The 15,247-nt window shown below is 43.6% G+C and overlaps 1 pseudogene; it reads left to right on the top strand.

The window, feature by feature from the left end:
• Window positions 1–4,761: 4,761 nt before the first annotated feature.
• LOC109554653 (pregnancy-associated glycoprotein 1-like) lies at window positions 4,762–13,767 on the top strand (annotated as a pseudogene).
• The last annotated feature ends 1,480 nt before the right edge of the window (window positions 13,768–15,247 follow it).

Here is a 15,247-nt window from a genome sequence, read left to right as displayed (position 1 = left end):
AAAAAAAAAAAAAAAAGGAATATAACTGGCTGTACAAACTTATGCTTTCAGTTCAAGATTTAAGACAGCAGGGTTTTACTTAAGCTTTTTTATTTTATGTGTGAATCTCTCTTCTCTAACCATTGAAAATTTTACTTCAGAACAATATTAGCTTTAGTTACTGACTTGCTTTTACCTGTAAAATACATACGATACTGTCACAGTAACAGAAGCAATACCAGCAACACAAGTTGTTGAATATAGTTTCAGATTTCTTTCCTTTTCTGCTTTTGGGTTTCTTTCACTTTTGTTTTGGATGGGCAATATTTTTGTTTGCCTTTGTGCTTAGAAGATATTCCACTCTGAATGTAGAGTCATAATTCTGAACTTTAAAACCACTTAAGTAATGTTTTGTTATGTGCAACTGGTCACCAACTTTATACAATTAAGACTTATTAGTCTTTGCTCTCAATTTTGACACATGTAATTGCCTATTTTTTTGATTCTGCAACACATTTGCATGGTTGAAAATCAAAGTATAAAACAAGAAAAATCTCATTTCCCTGCCCCTCATCTGTAAATTATATTTCAGTAGTTTATGGCTTATTCTTGTATTTTTAAAAAATGAAAACAAACATAGATATGTATGTAGAAGCAACAAACTATAAGAAATTTTTTGGACCTTCTTCTTTTTAAAAATAAATACACAGTGCACCTCGAAGTCACCCATTCCATTCCTCCCTCCATCCACATTATACCCAGGTGTTGGGATGCCCTGTGCCTTATTCCACATACCCCTGTGGATGATCACTTCTGGTATCTTGCTGATATTTTGCTCTTTTTTTTTTTGATTATTTAATTTATTTTAATTTGAGGATAATTTCTTTACAATATTGTGATGGTTTATGCCATACATCGACATGAATCTGCCACAGGAACACATGTGTCCCCTCACCCTGAAACCCCCTCCCTCCTTCCTCTCCAGTCTTTCCCTCTGGGTTGTCACAGAGCACTGCTTTGGGTGCCCTGCTTCATGCACTGGACTTGTACTGGTCATCTGTTTTACATATGGTAATACACATGCTTCAGTGCTATTCTCTCAAATCATCCCACCTTCATCTTTTCTCACAGAATCCAAAAGTCTGTTCTTTACATCTGTGTCTCTTTTGCTGATCTGCATATAGGATGGTTGTTACCATCATTCTAAATTCCATATATATGCATTAACAAATAGTATTTGTGTTTCTCTTTCTGACTTACTTCACTCTGTATAATAGGCTCCAGTTTCATCCACCTCATTAGAACTGACTCAAATGCATTCCATTTTTTTAAGTTGAGTCATATTCCATTGTGTATATATACTAAAACTTCCTTATCCATTCATCTGCTAATGAAAGTCTAGGTGGCGTCTATATCCTAGCTATTGTAAATAATGCCACAGTGAACATTGAGGTTCATGTGTCTCTTTCAATTCTGGTTTCCTTGGGTCTCTGCCTAACAATGGGATTGCTGGATTGTATGGCAGTTCTATTTCCATTTTTTAAAGGAATCTCCACCCTGTTCTCCATAGTGGCAGTACCAGCTTTTCTCCACACCCTCTCCACCATTTATTGCTTGTAGACTTTTTGATGACAGCCATGCTGAATGGAGTGAGATGATACTTCATTGTGGTTTTGATTTGCATTTCTCTAATAATGAATGATGTTGAGCAACTTTTCATGTGTTTATTAGCCATCTGTATGAGTTCTTTGAAGAAGTGTCTGTTTAGTTCTTTTGCCCACTTTCTGATTGGGTTGTTCATTTCTCTGATATTGAGCTGCATGAGCTGCTTGTATATTTTGGAGATTAATTCTTTGTTAGTTGGTTAAGTTGCTATTATTTTCTCCCATTCTGAAGGCTGTCTTTTCATCTTGCTTATAGTTTCCTTCATTGTGCAAAAGCTTTTAAGTTTAATTAGGTCCCATTTGTTTATCTTTGTTTTTATTTCCATTACTCTGGGAGGTGGATTATAGAGGATCTTGCTGTGATTTATGTCGGAGAGTGTTCTGCCTATATTTTCCTCTAAGAGTTTTATTGTTCCGGTCTTACATTTAGATCTTTAATCCATTTTGAGTTTATTTTTGTGTATGGTGTTAGAAAGTGTTCTAGTTTCATTCTTTTACTCGTGGTTGACCAGTTTTCCCAGGACCACTTGTTGAAGAGATTGTCTTTTCTCCATTGTATATTCTTGCCTCCTTTGTCAAAGATAAGGTGTCCGTGGGTGCATGGATTTATCTCTGGGCTTTCTATTTTGTTCTCTTGGTCTATATTTCTGTCTTTGTGGCAGTACCATACTGTCTAGATGACTGTAGCTTTGTAGTAGAGCCTGAAGTCAGGCAGATTGATTCCTCCAGTTACATTCTTCTTTCTCAAGATTGCTTTGGCTACTTGGTTTTTTTTTTTTTTTTTTTGCATTTCCATACAAATTGTGAAATTGTTTTTTCTAGTTCTGTGGGAAATACCACTGGTAGTTTGATAGGGATTGTGTTGAATCTATAGATTGCTTGGGGTAGTATACTCATTTTCACTATACTGATTCTTCCAGTCCATGAACATGGTATGTTTCTCCATTTATTTGTGTCATCTTTGATTTCTTTCATCAATGTTTCATGGTTTTCTATATATGTCTTTTGTTTCTTTAGGTAAATTTATTGCTAAATATTTGGGTGCCCACATCACCACTACTATTCAGTGTAGTTTTGGAAGTCATAGCCACAGCAATAAGAGAATAAAAAGAAAGAAAAGGAATCCAGATTTGAAAAGAAGTAAAACTCTGACTGTTTGCAGATGACATGATCCTCTCCATAGAAAACCCTAAAGACACCACCAGAAAATTACTAGAGCTAATCAATGAATATGGTAAAGTTGTAGGATGTAAAATGAATAAACAAAAATCCCTTGCATTCCTATACACCAACAATGAAAAATCAGAAACAGAAATTAAAGAAACAAACCCATTCACCATTGCAACAAAAAGAGTAAATTACTTAGGAATAAATTGGCCTAAAGATATTCTACTTTTAAAAACAATGTGCAGTAGATAGCTTGTGTAGTTGGCTTTTTATATTTTCATCAATGTATCATTTTATAGATCCATAGAAGTAAAACTGCTGAGTTAAAGGGTATAAGTGTGTGTCATTTATTAAATGCTGTTATATTTCCCCTGTTGTAATTTAACACCAAAACTTAAACAATATGCAAAAATGAGGATTAAGACACAGTGCCTCATCTATACACACCTGGCAATCAGGCCAGGCTCCTTTTGTTGGACCCAAGGGACAGGCTGGATAGATCTCATGCAGGAATGGACCCTGGGAGTCATGGAAGGAGTCATAAAACACTGTCATCTTTACTCTGGCTTCACTAACAGTTTGAAGGTAGCCCTATTAATCTCAGGCTGAGCAGGAGATTTGAGTGGTTTTGTCTTTTTGATTAAAAAAATACTTCAAAATTAATTTTTTGTATGTTTGGTTTGGCGGACAAAAATTTTTAAGGCATGGACACTACTGGGGAATTACATAAGAAATATATACATTTATCTTCAGCAAATGGACATTATTAAATTAGTTGGTTTATATGTCCCTGGTGATCTTCCTTTATAAACAGAAAGAAAAATGACATGTTTAGTATGCATTCAGTCACTTTACATCAATCAACTTGAATTAAATCCCTCTCCGTCACCACTCACTCCCAACTCTAGGCCAGAAATAAAAACAGGCATAGCCTGAAGGCTGAATCCAGCACACTGTGGTGTCGATTTGGCTCCCATTATATTTTTTCTGGAAGAAAAGAATAGTGGCTAACATTAAAACCAGTAGATTGTACATAAATATCCAAACTTCTGATTCTCTTGAAAACATGGCCAACTAGCCTGCTTTCCAGCATGCGTGAAGTGGAGGAAAGGCTGCTCCCTGTGGTAAGGCTAGTTCTGCCCATGGTCCAGCATGGCTGCCTAATTCTTGAATCATTTCTCTCGCCTCCGTGGCCATGAGTTTGTGAGAACTAGACTGCTAGCTTGCCTAAGATAAAGACCACTTGTGTCTTGATCAACTTTGAATTTGAAGCATCTAATCCAGATCCCAGCACACAGGTCTTCCTTGTAGGTTTGTTGAATGATATGAAAAATCTTGTGGATACATTTGATATTTCTTCCAATTCTGAAACCATGCAATTGAAATACTGCTCTGCCCTAAAGCTTTGATGCAGGCTGGTATCATAGGTGCACCTAATATCTGCCATCTGACCCACTACCTAAAGCCAGTTGTATGTCCCTGGTCTGCCCTTGAAGGCTTTACTTTGCCATTTGACTACTTTCCTCCTAGCAATCAGCTCTCCAATGAGGACAGCAATGCGCATCTCATGAAGTGACTGGAAGATCACATGATATCACGAAAGTTTAGCATGGTCCCTAATATTCATTTTTATGATGTTATTAGCAGTTTTTTCTCCAATTTGGCAAGTTTCCCATGCTCTTAGATGTCCGTGCCATTCACTTTGGTTTTCCAGACAAGCCTCAAGGAAGAGATTACAGTAGAATTCTCTGTATTCTGAGAATTTTCAACGTCTACTCCCCAAGGACACTGATGGAGGTAAACATTTTCGAGAGGTTTTCATTTTTATCAGATCAATTAATGGCCTAGGGAACGATTAGGTCATTCAGAGCATATATAACTAGACATTTTTGGTCTTCACTACATGCTAAGAACCGAACTTTCCCTGAGTACTTGGAGCTAGGAAAGAAACATGAAGTGGCTTGGGCTCCTAGTACTGGTGTCCCTCTCAGAGTGCATAGTTGTGTAAGTATAGGGACTCTAAGGGGTATCATCTTCCTTTCTGGGATGTTTCTTTTCATCTGATTATTCTTCCACCCATCAGGGTTAGATGGGAAAGGAATATTTCCCTGACAGTCTTAAAGTTCAACTCTTACTTATTGATAAGTACCTTGCTATAGGGACTGTGGGTCCCAAGGGTCATGGCATAGAGTTGCATGGTTGCACAACTCTTGGGGCCCAGACGTGTAACCTATTGAAAATGGAACTCCTTGCAATTGTTCAGTGCACAGCCTATGCAGATGTAGGTGTGGCCCTGTGGAATAGCACTTTTCTGCAGTTTTTTTCTAGATCTCTTCTCTGTTCTCTCTCTATTTTGGTGTGTATTTATCTCTGTACCTCTCTCATTTGTCTCCCCATCTCTTTGGAAGTCTCTGTGCCTGCAGATAACTCTGTTGTTTTTCCTTACTTTTAATTTTTCAATTTTAACTCTTCCTTGCTCTTGAGCCTCTTAATGTCCCTAATATTTTCCCCATCTCTTGGATTCTTCTTTCAACCCTCTATTTTTCAACTTGGAGAAAGATTGGGAGAGCTACTTATACGTGGTTTTACATCTGACAAGCAGTGTGACTACAGCCAACTCACAAACTTCCTGTATTTCAAATTCCTCCCCTGGGAAAAGAGTATAATAATCCCCCTTCTACCTCCTTCCCTGAGCTTCTATGAGAAGGATACAGTGGGATGGCAACAGCAATGCTAGTGGCTGTCATTGTTGAGACTTCCTATTTATCAGGCACATTATATCCATCACTTAACTTATCCACAAGATATTCTATTTGGAGGGTGGGAATTATTACATTCCACCATTTGACCAAGGGGGAGACAGACCCCACATGGGCATATGGCTTACCCAACATTACAGAACAGAACCTGTATCCAAACCTATGTCTTTGCGATGGTATATGCATAAAATTCTGATAACAAGGTGATTCATAAAAATGATTGGAAAATACACAGAGCCATTACAATGACAGTTATACCTTAAAACTGACAGCTAATTGTAGCTTCTTCTTTGTTTTCTTTGTCAAATGCTCGGTGAAAGAATACCTCTAACAAAAGTGAAGATCATGCGAAAAACCCTCAGTAAAAAAAAAAAACAAAAAACTTGCTGAACAATTTTCTGAAGGAACGTACTTATAGACTGTTCCAGATTTATTCTTGTGGCTCAAATATAACTACTCACACCCTAAGGAACACCATGGATGTGAGTATTTTGGGAGGATGGTGCTCCACAGCACCTCCTGGTGCTTTAGCTTAGCACCGGGGCTCATTTGGAGGTGCCAGGTGGGATGCTGGGGTTGGGGTTCCTGCAGGAGGCAGACATACTGGAAAACAAGGACCCCAACCAGAGGAGAAGGCACTCTCATCTTCAACTCTTGGTCTGTGGTGACTGGGCCCAGCAATTACCAGGTGGCAGGTAAATATACATTTCTGTGTCCAAGATGTGTCTTAATTTGATGGCAATTGTTCCTTCTGAACAAAGTGAGCCACTCAGTTACAGATGAAGAGTGAACCATCACTGGTCAAAATGTAGAACTAACTGCAAAGCAATTGTGAATCCCCAGGTAGAGGAATTCAGTTTCCACAGATACAAGAACCATAGCAGTAAAAAGTTACAGAACTCCTATTCCGTGTAAGGCCATCAGAATCTAACACAGTGGTTACTGTTTTTGGATTAGAAAAAGGGCTTATTTTGTCTTCAAGAATGCCCATCCCAGCCTGAGAGATAGGCAAAGAGTAAATACATGTCATGAAAGGGTCACGTGTGGTGTTGATTGGATGTGGTCTGAGTTTAGAGGGAGTAGCTGAGGTTTATCAAGAAGGACTCCTGGAGATGGGGGTGCTAAGGCTGGGTTTGAAGAGACTATGGAGCTTCTCAAATGAAGGCACCAGGACTTCCTTGAGTGCCCAGCGGTCCTGGAGTTCCAGGGGTTGTGACTCTGGGCTTCCAATGCAGGAGGTACCACTTCAATGCCTGGTAAGACTAAATATCCTGCATACCATGTAGTACAGAAAAAAAAAAAAAATCAAATGCAGGCACCTCTGTGACAAAAGGCTTTGAGGTGCATGGTGGTTAGAAAGTGATCTCAAGAGATATGTGACACCCAAAGGGAGGCATCAGTGTGGGAATAGAGGGTAGCCCGTTCTGCACTAACCCACTCCCTCCTTCTTCCTATAGATGCTCTATGTGGGTAACATCACCATTGGAACAACCCCTCAGGAATTCCAGGTTGTCTTTGACACAGCCTCATCTGACTTGTGGGTGCCCTCTATCTTTTGCCCCAGTCCAAACTGTTGTGAGTCCAGATACCTCGTACCCAGACCATCCTTCACATGCCCGGCTGCCTTGGTTTCCACCCTTGAGACCTGATGACACTTATCTCTTGTGTCTGTAGCTACACACGTTATGTTCAGACATCTTGAGTCTTCCACCTCCTGGCCTACCTGAAAGACCTTCGGCATCGCCTATGGTTCTGGAAGGATGAAGGGATTTCTTGCTTAATGCACCGTTTGGGTAACGTGTAAACAGAAGCTGAGTCAGGACTCTCTAAGGAGTGACCACTGCTTGCAAAACAGGTACAGGGCCATCGGGCAGGACCCTTCCTAGCCTAACTCCCATAGATATTGACCATCTTACACACAGAATCCTGTCCCTGGGGAAGCAGTGCCTATGGTGACACATGAGCAAACAGATTAGCTAACCCAGAGAGTAGCTTGAGGTGTGGACTTGTAGCTCCTCTGCCCATGAGCAGTTCTAGGCTCATTTTGCTGGGAGCAAGAAGAGGGGAAAAAACACCCACTTTTATATTCTCAGACTGTTCCAGGCACTTTCAGGTAATGACTGGTTTAATCCTGCAACAACACCACACAGCAGGTGGTCTGATTAGCTCATGAGACATATGAGGAAACTGAGGTGCAGACAGCAAGGGCCTTGCTGATGTCACGCATGTGGTAAGTGGTGGAACTAGGCTGGCTTTTCAGGACTGAAGTTGCTGTGGGGTGTTTGGGGACAAGATAAAACTTATCTGGGGACCCTGGGGGGCAGTCGAGGGCTTCAGGTATCCAGAGTGGGAAACTGGAGGTGAGAATTGTCAGGGGGTCTGATAAATGAGTTCTCACTCTAGAGGACTCTTGAGAGTCTAATAAACCTATGGCCTGCCACCCCAAAGTACTTGAGTAATTCCCATCTCTCTCCTTTTCTCTCATACACACACACAAACACACACATCCCCAAAAGTGAATTCCCCAGGCAGTAATTTCATAGATCCCTGCAAGCAAGACTGTGTTTTCGGTTTCTGTCTTCCTGGACAGATGCAGAATCCACAGTACATTACAGAGAATTCAGTCCATTCCTGTCATTAGGTGATAGTGATGCCAAAGAGAAGGCTATTTTGCTCTCGATTGTTTTGTCCGCAAGGTGGCACCAGTGGGTCCTGGCCTGACTCTTGGTTGCCCCACCTGGACAGAAGCCACAAGGCCAATTTGACTTACTCAGGTGGTGTTTTTCAGAGGGGCAGATGTTTTAAAATTCACAGCCTCTCAAAAATGGAACCCATATTCCCCTCCCAGCTTGGTCTAACCGTCTGAGGTCCACCAAAGACAGAGCCCAGCCTAAATTCTTCTCTGAGGATCTAATGGCAATGCACCCCAGCCCAGTTCTAGTCCCACTTCACGTATCTGTAAGTGGGAACACTCGTCTCTCCCACAGACTGGGGACCTTGTAAGCACTGAGCAGGCATTCAGTCTAAGCATGGCGGAATCCGAGTTTGAGGGTATACCTTTTGATGGTGTCTTGGGCTTGAACTACCCCAACATATCCTTCACTGGAGCCATTCCCATCTTTGACAACCTGAAGAATCAAGGTGCCATTTCTGAGCCTGTTTTTGCCTTCTACTTGAGCAAGTAAGTCTGAGATGGACAATCCCTTTCTCCAAATTAGCTGTAAGATGCTTTCAGTTGCATGAAAATTATAGAACACTTGATAAAGAAGTATCCTGAGAGATAATCTAACCCAGGATAACTGTGGCCCCAGGGCCCTACCTGGCATCACCACTGGTGTTTATAAATAATGTTTTATTGGAACACATTCCTGCTCCTGGGCTCAAGAGCAGTAACTTGGTCTAGAGGGGTGAATGAGGAGGAAGGCTAATGGAAGGCAACAGGAAACAAGTTGAAGGAAAGGCATTAGGATTTGCTTATGAATTTGATAAGGAAGGAGGGAGAAGGATGCTGGATATCTTTCCTTTCTCATTAGCATTTCACTGGGAGCCCAGGACCAGCTACCCAATTTGTGGAGCCAGTGAGAAATGAAAGTGTGGGACACAAAAGTGTGGGACCCCTTGTTCAAGAAATATTAGGCATTTCAAGACAGGGAGAGCAGAGTTGGGGTCCCTTCTGAGTGTGGGACCCTCTGGACAGTAGAGGTCACAGGTCAGCAGAGCCAACTCTGGGTGACCTGAACCCACACCCTTAGAACTCCCACACCTTGATTTTCCTGAAAAATGACAAGGTGGACAAGTGGAAAGCAAAAACTCTTCAGCACTGTGTCATCTGAGGGTTTCTGAGCACACAGGTAGCAGTAGGTTCTGGGCCTCTTCAGAAGACATAGTGGGTGGAGCCCAGCCATGTGACTCAGCTTCTAACCTCCTCTGTGCCACTCATTAGCCGGTTACTGACCTCAGTCTGGTTCTCAATTGCTCCTAGCCTCGATTTCTGCATCTGTAAATGGAGACCTTATTAGGGCCTTGATGGGTAGACAAGCACAAACACAAGCTCTCAGACAGTGCTGTTGTTACTGTCCTCCAAAGATCTCCCCTTCTTTTCTCTCTACAGATGCAGGGGAAGGGCAGTGTGGTGATGTTTGGTGGGGTGGACAAAGCCTACTACCAGGGAGTGCTCAACTGGGTTCCACTGATCCAAGCGGGAGACTGGTGTGTACATATGGACTGGTAAGCCTCTCCTTCTGAAGGTCAGCCCAAGTGATGCTCCACATCTGTACACAGACACAAGCAGACACACACAAATGGATTCTCAGATACATAGTGATGCAGACATATACACCACCCACAATGACACAGACACACAGACACATGGAAACACACTAGCAGACACTTATAAACAGAGACACATATAAACATGCATAGCTAGTCAGAGACAGGAAAGCACAATTAGAGACACATACAAACACATATACAAACAAACACATAAACACATATATACACAAACAACTCATGGGTTCATAATCCCCAGGCCTTCGGACCAGGGCTCTGACCAGGATCCTAAAAGGGTCCGGAGAGGTCTGTGCAGCTGGAAGAGGGCTGCACCCACTGCCCTGTGAGGCGTGGAGCATGGTTAGAGGACTCTACAGTGTGGCAAACAGAGGATCAGGGAGGATTACACCAGCCTGAACAGAGTTATAAGATGACCAACTGTCCAGGGCTAGCTGGGACCAAGGAAGTTCTCAGTACAGATAAATGTCAGTTTAAAAACAGGCAAAGTCCTCAGCAAATGGGGAAAACTGGTCTCCTTAGGGAGCAGCTACCCAGCAGTGGAGAGAGGATGGCTGCAGTCTTAAGACTTGAAAGCAACTAATAAAAAAGACACCCCACGTACCTGGGCACACAGTGGGGCAGGGGCTAGAACAAAGAATCAAGAAGGTGGTATCCAGGAGTGACCTGAGGACAAGAGGCATAATTGATAGGATTCTGTGTGATAACCTCAGACAAAATCTGACCTATCCTTTGGAGTTTCTGTGGGCTAGTCATGTATTTCCTGGCCAGGATCTCAGGGTCTGAGCTGGTTGTAGGAGCAGTACTGGCAGACACCCTCTCCCAGAGGAGCCCCTCTCTCCCACCGCTGTGAGAATCTGCTGCCCCTGAGAATCTCCATCTTCACTCTGCGATTGACCCATTATTAGTTTCCCACCAGATACAGCTCTCTGGATGTTTCTCATTAATTATTCTCACAGTCTTCATTCACTCACTGAACAGACAAGCATCGGGCATCCACAGTGTGCCAGGCACTTTAAGGAGGCAATGAGAATAAAACTCGCCCTCACATCTAAGAAGGCAGATGCAAAAGAAATGACACACACACATAGTGAATTGTGACTTTGTTACATGCTAGACATGAGAGGCACCCCACTCCAGTACTCTTGCCTGGAAAATCCCATGAATGGAGGAGCCTGGTAGGCTGCAATCCATGGGGTTGCAAAGAGTTGGACATGACTGAGCGACTTCACTTTTATGCATTGGAGAAAGAAATGGCAACCCACCCCAGTGTTCTTGCCTGGAGTCCCAGGAATGGGGGAGCCTGGTGGGCTGCCGTCTATGGGGTCACACAGAGTCAGCACAACTGAAATGACTTAGCAGCAGCAGTAGCAGATATGAGATAGGGTCTATAGAAAGTGACCACCAATACAGGAGACTGATAAACACCAAGGGAAAGACTCCCTAAATCAATGACAATGAAGCTGGAATCTGGAAGATGAGAAGAAATTTGCTAGTCAAAGGGGAGGGGACTCTTCTAGGAAGGAATACCAGCTTGTGTCAAGATACCAAAGATCCTGGTGTATTCAAGTACTGCGTTCAAGGATGTCAAGGAAGGTGCCGTGTCAAGAGCAAAGGAAAAGAGTCAGCACAAAAAAGATGGAGGGCTGTTTAGGAGACAGTCAGGAAGGGGGCAGCTCTGGGGAGACTCAGAGCAGCCTTGATGCCCGCTTTGTCACACTGTCTCTCAGCATCTCCATGAAAAGAAAGGTTATTGCTTGTTCTGGCGGCTGCGAGGCCCTTGTGCATACCGGGTTATCACTGATCCTTGGCCCAAGAAGACTGGTCAATAACATCCAGAGGCGCATCGGCACCACGCCACGGGGTTCCGAGGTGAAGGGTCATGCCCCAGGGTCACTCCCAGTCTCCATACACAAGAAGGATCTCCAGGGCCAACCTCTCTCCCTCTCTCTCCAACAGCACTATGTTTCATATTTTGCGGTCAATACCCTGCCCTCTATTAGCTTCACTATCAACGGCATCAAATACCCAGTGCCAGCTCGAGCCTACATCCTCAAGGTGAGGGGAGAACCTTGAGGGGTGGTTCTCAAATAGGAACTTGCAGGAACCCTTGGGCTGCTGCTGGGAGGAAGGCGCCCTCTGCAGGCCATCTCGCACTATTGCAGATGCTGCTGAGCCTTGTTGCTGGGCCAGAGCCTCCCGCAAGACGAACCACTTGAGAGTAAAGTGCCGTCTGGGACACTGATCATCCTGAAATAAATGTGGAGACGCCACACCATGCTGGCATGGTGGGAGTCACAAGGAGAGGGGAACACTATGGTCCTCAGTCCTCAAAGAGCTTCAATTCAATCTGAAACCTCAGATGCATGAACATGAAAGTCAGCTCTAGTGGTCACTGAAATAGGCCATGTGAACAGGAGAATGGCTGGGGACAGTCCCAGTGTGCTGTCCCACCATAGGGATTAACAGTCTCCCTTCCCTTCTCGCAATTTTCCTGGTTTGGATGATAAATTACATGGTCAGTCTAGTTCTCAGGTGCATCTTCCCCTAGCTCTGGCCATGTGCCCCTTTTGTGAGTCAGGCTACCCGACCCCTCTGTGGGGAGGCTGGATGCTAATGTGAATAAAGGGTACACAGTGACTGCTCAGCCCCGGCACAGGGTGGAGGCTTCATGTCAGCTCCTTAGGGGAGTTCAGAGCAGGCTGATGGGCTCAAAGAAGACTTTGAGGAAGGGAGGGAATTTCAGGAATTCTAAAACTGTAAACTCATGAAGCCACGTGGAGGGTTGCTTGCTTTAGGCAAAACTGCACTGGATTCCATGCAAATAGCATCTCAGGGTGCTCTGCGTTGGGGCACTAGGGACTTACTTGGGGTGATGAGGGCTACGGACTGACTAGTGGAAATGGAGAACCAGAGTACATTACCCAGCCAAGCCTGGAGTGGCCAAAGAGGGTGAGTGTGGGCTGAAGGAAGCTTCCCAGAGTTCCTGAGTTAAGTCTTCAAGAACGTGTTGTGGGCACTGCTCTATTTAAGATGGATAACCAACAACGAGTTACTGTGTAGCACGGGGAACTCCAATTAATTATATGACAACCTGGATGTGAGGGGTATTTTTCGACCAGGATACATGGATATATACGGTTGAGTCCGTTTACTGTCTACCTGAATCTCAGAGTATTGTTAATCAGCTATACTCCAATACAAAATAAAGTTTCTTAACAAAGTATGGATTGTGGGGATGCAGGAGGAGAACCAGCATTCTCTGCAAAGAAAACAAGGAGCAGGAGTCAGAGGAAAGAAACAGGGAGAGAGGAGAACTATGGACACTCTTTTTCTTTTATAAAATTTTTATTGAAGTGTGGCAAATCTTCAGTATTGCATTAAGTTCTGCTGCACAGCAATGTGACTCAGTTATACACATACAGAAATATATATTCTTTTTCTTATTCTTTTTCATGTGGTTTATGACTTGATATTTAATGTATTTCCTTATGCTCTGCAGTAGGACTTTGTTGTTTATCATTCCTCTGTATCCCCAACTCCCTGTCCTCCCCTCCCCCACACCCTTCCTCATGGCAACCTCATGTCTTGGCCCTTTTTGGTTGTGGATGAACTCTCATATCCCCTGCTAATGAGAAAACCCCTTGATACTTACCAAAAGAGGGAAATAAAACCAAGAATTGTGCTGGGTCTGGATGTTTGTGGGAGTCACATATAAGGGCTCATGCTGACTGGTGTGTGTCTCTGACTCCCCCAGGATTCTAGAGGCCACTGCTATACCACCTTTAAAGAGAACAAACACAGTGAGGACATCTAGAGAGACCTGGATGCTGGGTGATGTCTTCCTGAGGCTGTATTTCTCAGTCTTGGATCGAGGAAATGACAGGATTGGCCTGGCAGAGGCAGTATAAATGCTTGGAGTGCTCCAGGAATCAGTAAGGCTGCTCCGAGCAAACACTAAATCACACTTAGGGTACTCCTGCCTGTACTGTGAATTGTATTTGGTGGTCTGCACACCCTATTCTCATTAAAGAATAAAGGGTTTCATTCATAATGGTGCTGAAACAAACAGGTGCCTCTGTTTGTGTCTGGGAGGTGTACAATGTTCAGGAAGGATCTAGAACAAAGTCTGAATCACAGTTGAGAGGAGCCCACCTCCACCTGGCTTCAAGGAAAGGGGAGACTCATTGACGTGATTCTGGGAATCCAGGACACAAGACTCAGAGCAAATACAAAGATCTCAGTGACTGGACACAAGAAATCAGAAGTCATCATTCTCTATTTCACACCCTCACTCTTTCATTCCCTCTTCTTTGATGGTCTTAGCCTGACAACTTTCTTCCTTAAGGCTTCTACACCTAGTGAGGGAGTCCAAGCTACCTGCCCTAGGGTTAAATATCCTGAAGGCATGTCCAATAAGGAAGGAAAAGACTGAAGACATCAGAGTTTAAGGGTGTTCTCTGAATGACACAACTCAGATCACAAGTATAGTCCTAGATCAGCCATCCTGGCAGGGCCATGGGACACTATGATTGGCTTTACATGGTCTTGTGGCCTTGACCCAACAGCACACATGATTGTAAATTTCCTCCAGAACTACATGACTGAAGCTGGGGAGAGGCAGCCCCAAAGAAAGAGACTGGGAGATAGTCTAGGCCATGGAAGAGTTTGTGATGACCCACCAACTCCACCACCTCCTCATTCAGAGGAATAATAAGGGGTAATGAAATAGACTCTCTTCATCCCATCTCAGATGATCTTATCACTGGGCTTCTCCTCCGGGAGAGTTTAGGTGAGGTACTTCATGGAGAGCTGGTTCCCTTTTGTCCCACATCCAGTCACCAGGTCTCTGCCACATATGCCTGCTTTGTCCTTTCCGGTCCTACTTGGTAAGTGATGGACCCAGTGGATCCTTAAGCCATCCCCCTCCTCCAGGGCCTAGAATGCCCCTTCCTTGGCCTCCAATGCTGCTGGGGAGAATGCAATGCATGTATCGGGAGACTGAGGGTACACAGAGCCTTCAGGCTTTCTGAGCTTCTCCATGGGTGGGGCTACAAACTGTCTGCTTGGAGCTGCCATGGTTAGGTACTTTTTCAGTGGAAGCATCTGTTCTTTCCACCTGGAGGCCCTCTTTCGATGGCTCAGCTGAGACAGCAGGGGTCAGAGGTTGATTTCCTTTCAGATTGACTGGTTTAATCTCCTTGTTGTATAAGGAACTCTCAAGAATCTTCTCAAGCACCACAGTTCAAAAGCTCAATTCTTTGGCATTCACTGTTTATTATGGTTCAGATATCACATCTGTACCTGATGACTGGAAAAACCATAGCTGTGACACTACAGACCTCTGTAGCAAAGTGAGTCTCTGCTTTTTAATACACTGTGCAGGTTTTC

The sequence above is a fragment of the Bos indicus genome, chromosome 29, assembly GCF_029378745.1.
Source record: "Bos indicus isolate NIAB-ARS_2022 breed Sahiwal x Tharparkar chromosome 29, NIAB-ARS_B.indTharparkar_mat_pri_1.0, whole genome shotgun sequence".
NCBI lineage: Eukaryota > Metazoa > Chordata > Mammalia > Artiodactyla > Bovidae > Bos > Bos indicus.
This window is presented reverse-complemented; position numbering and strand designations above follow the sequence as displayed.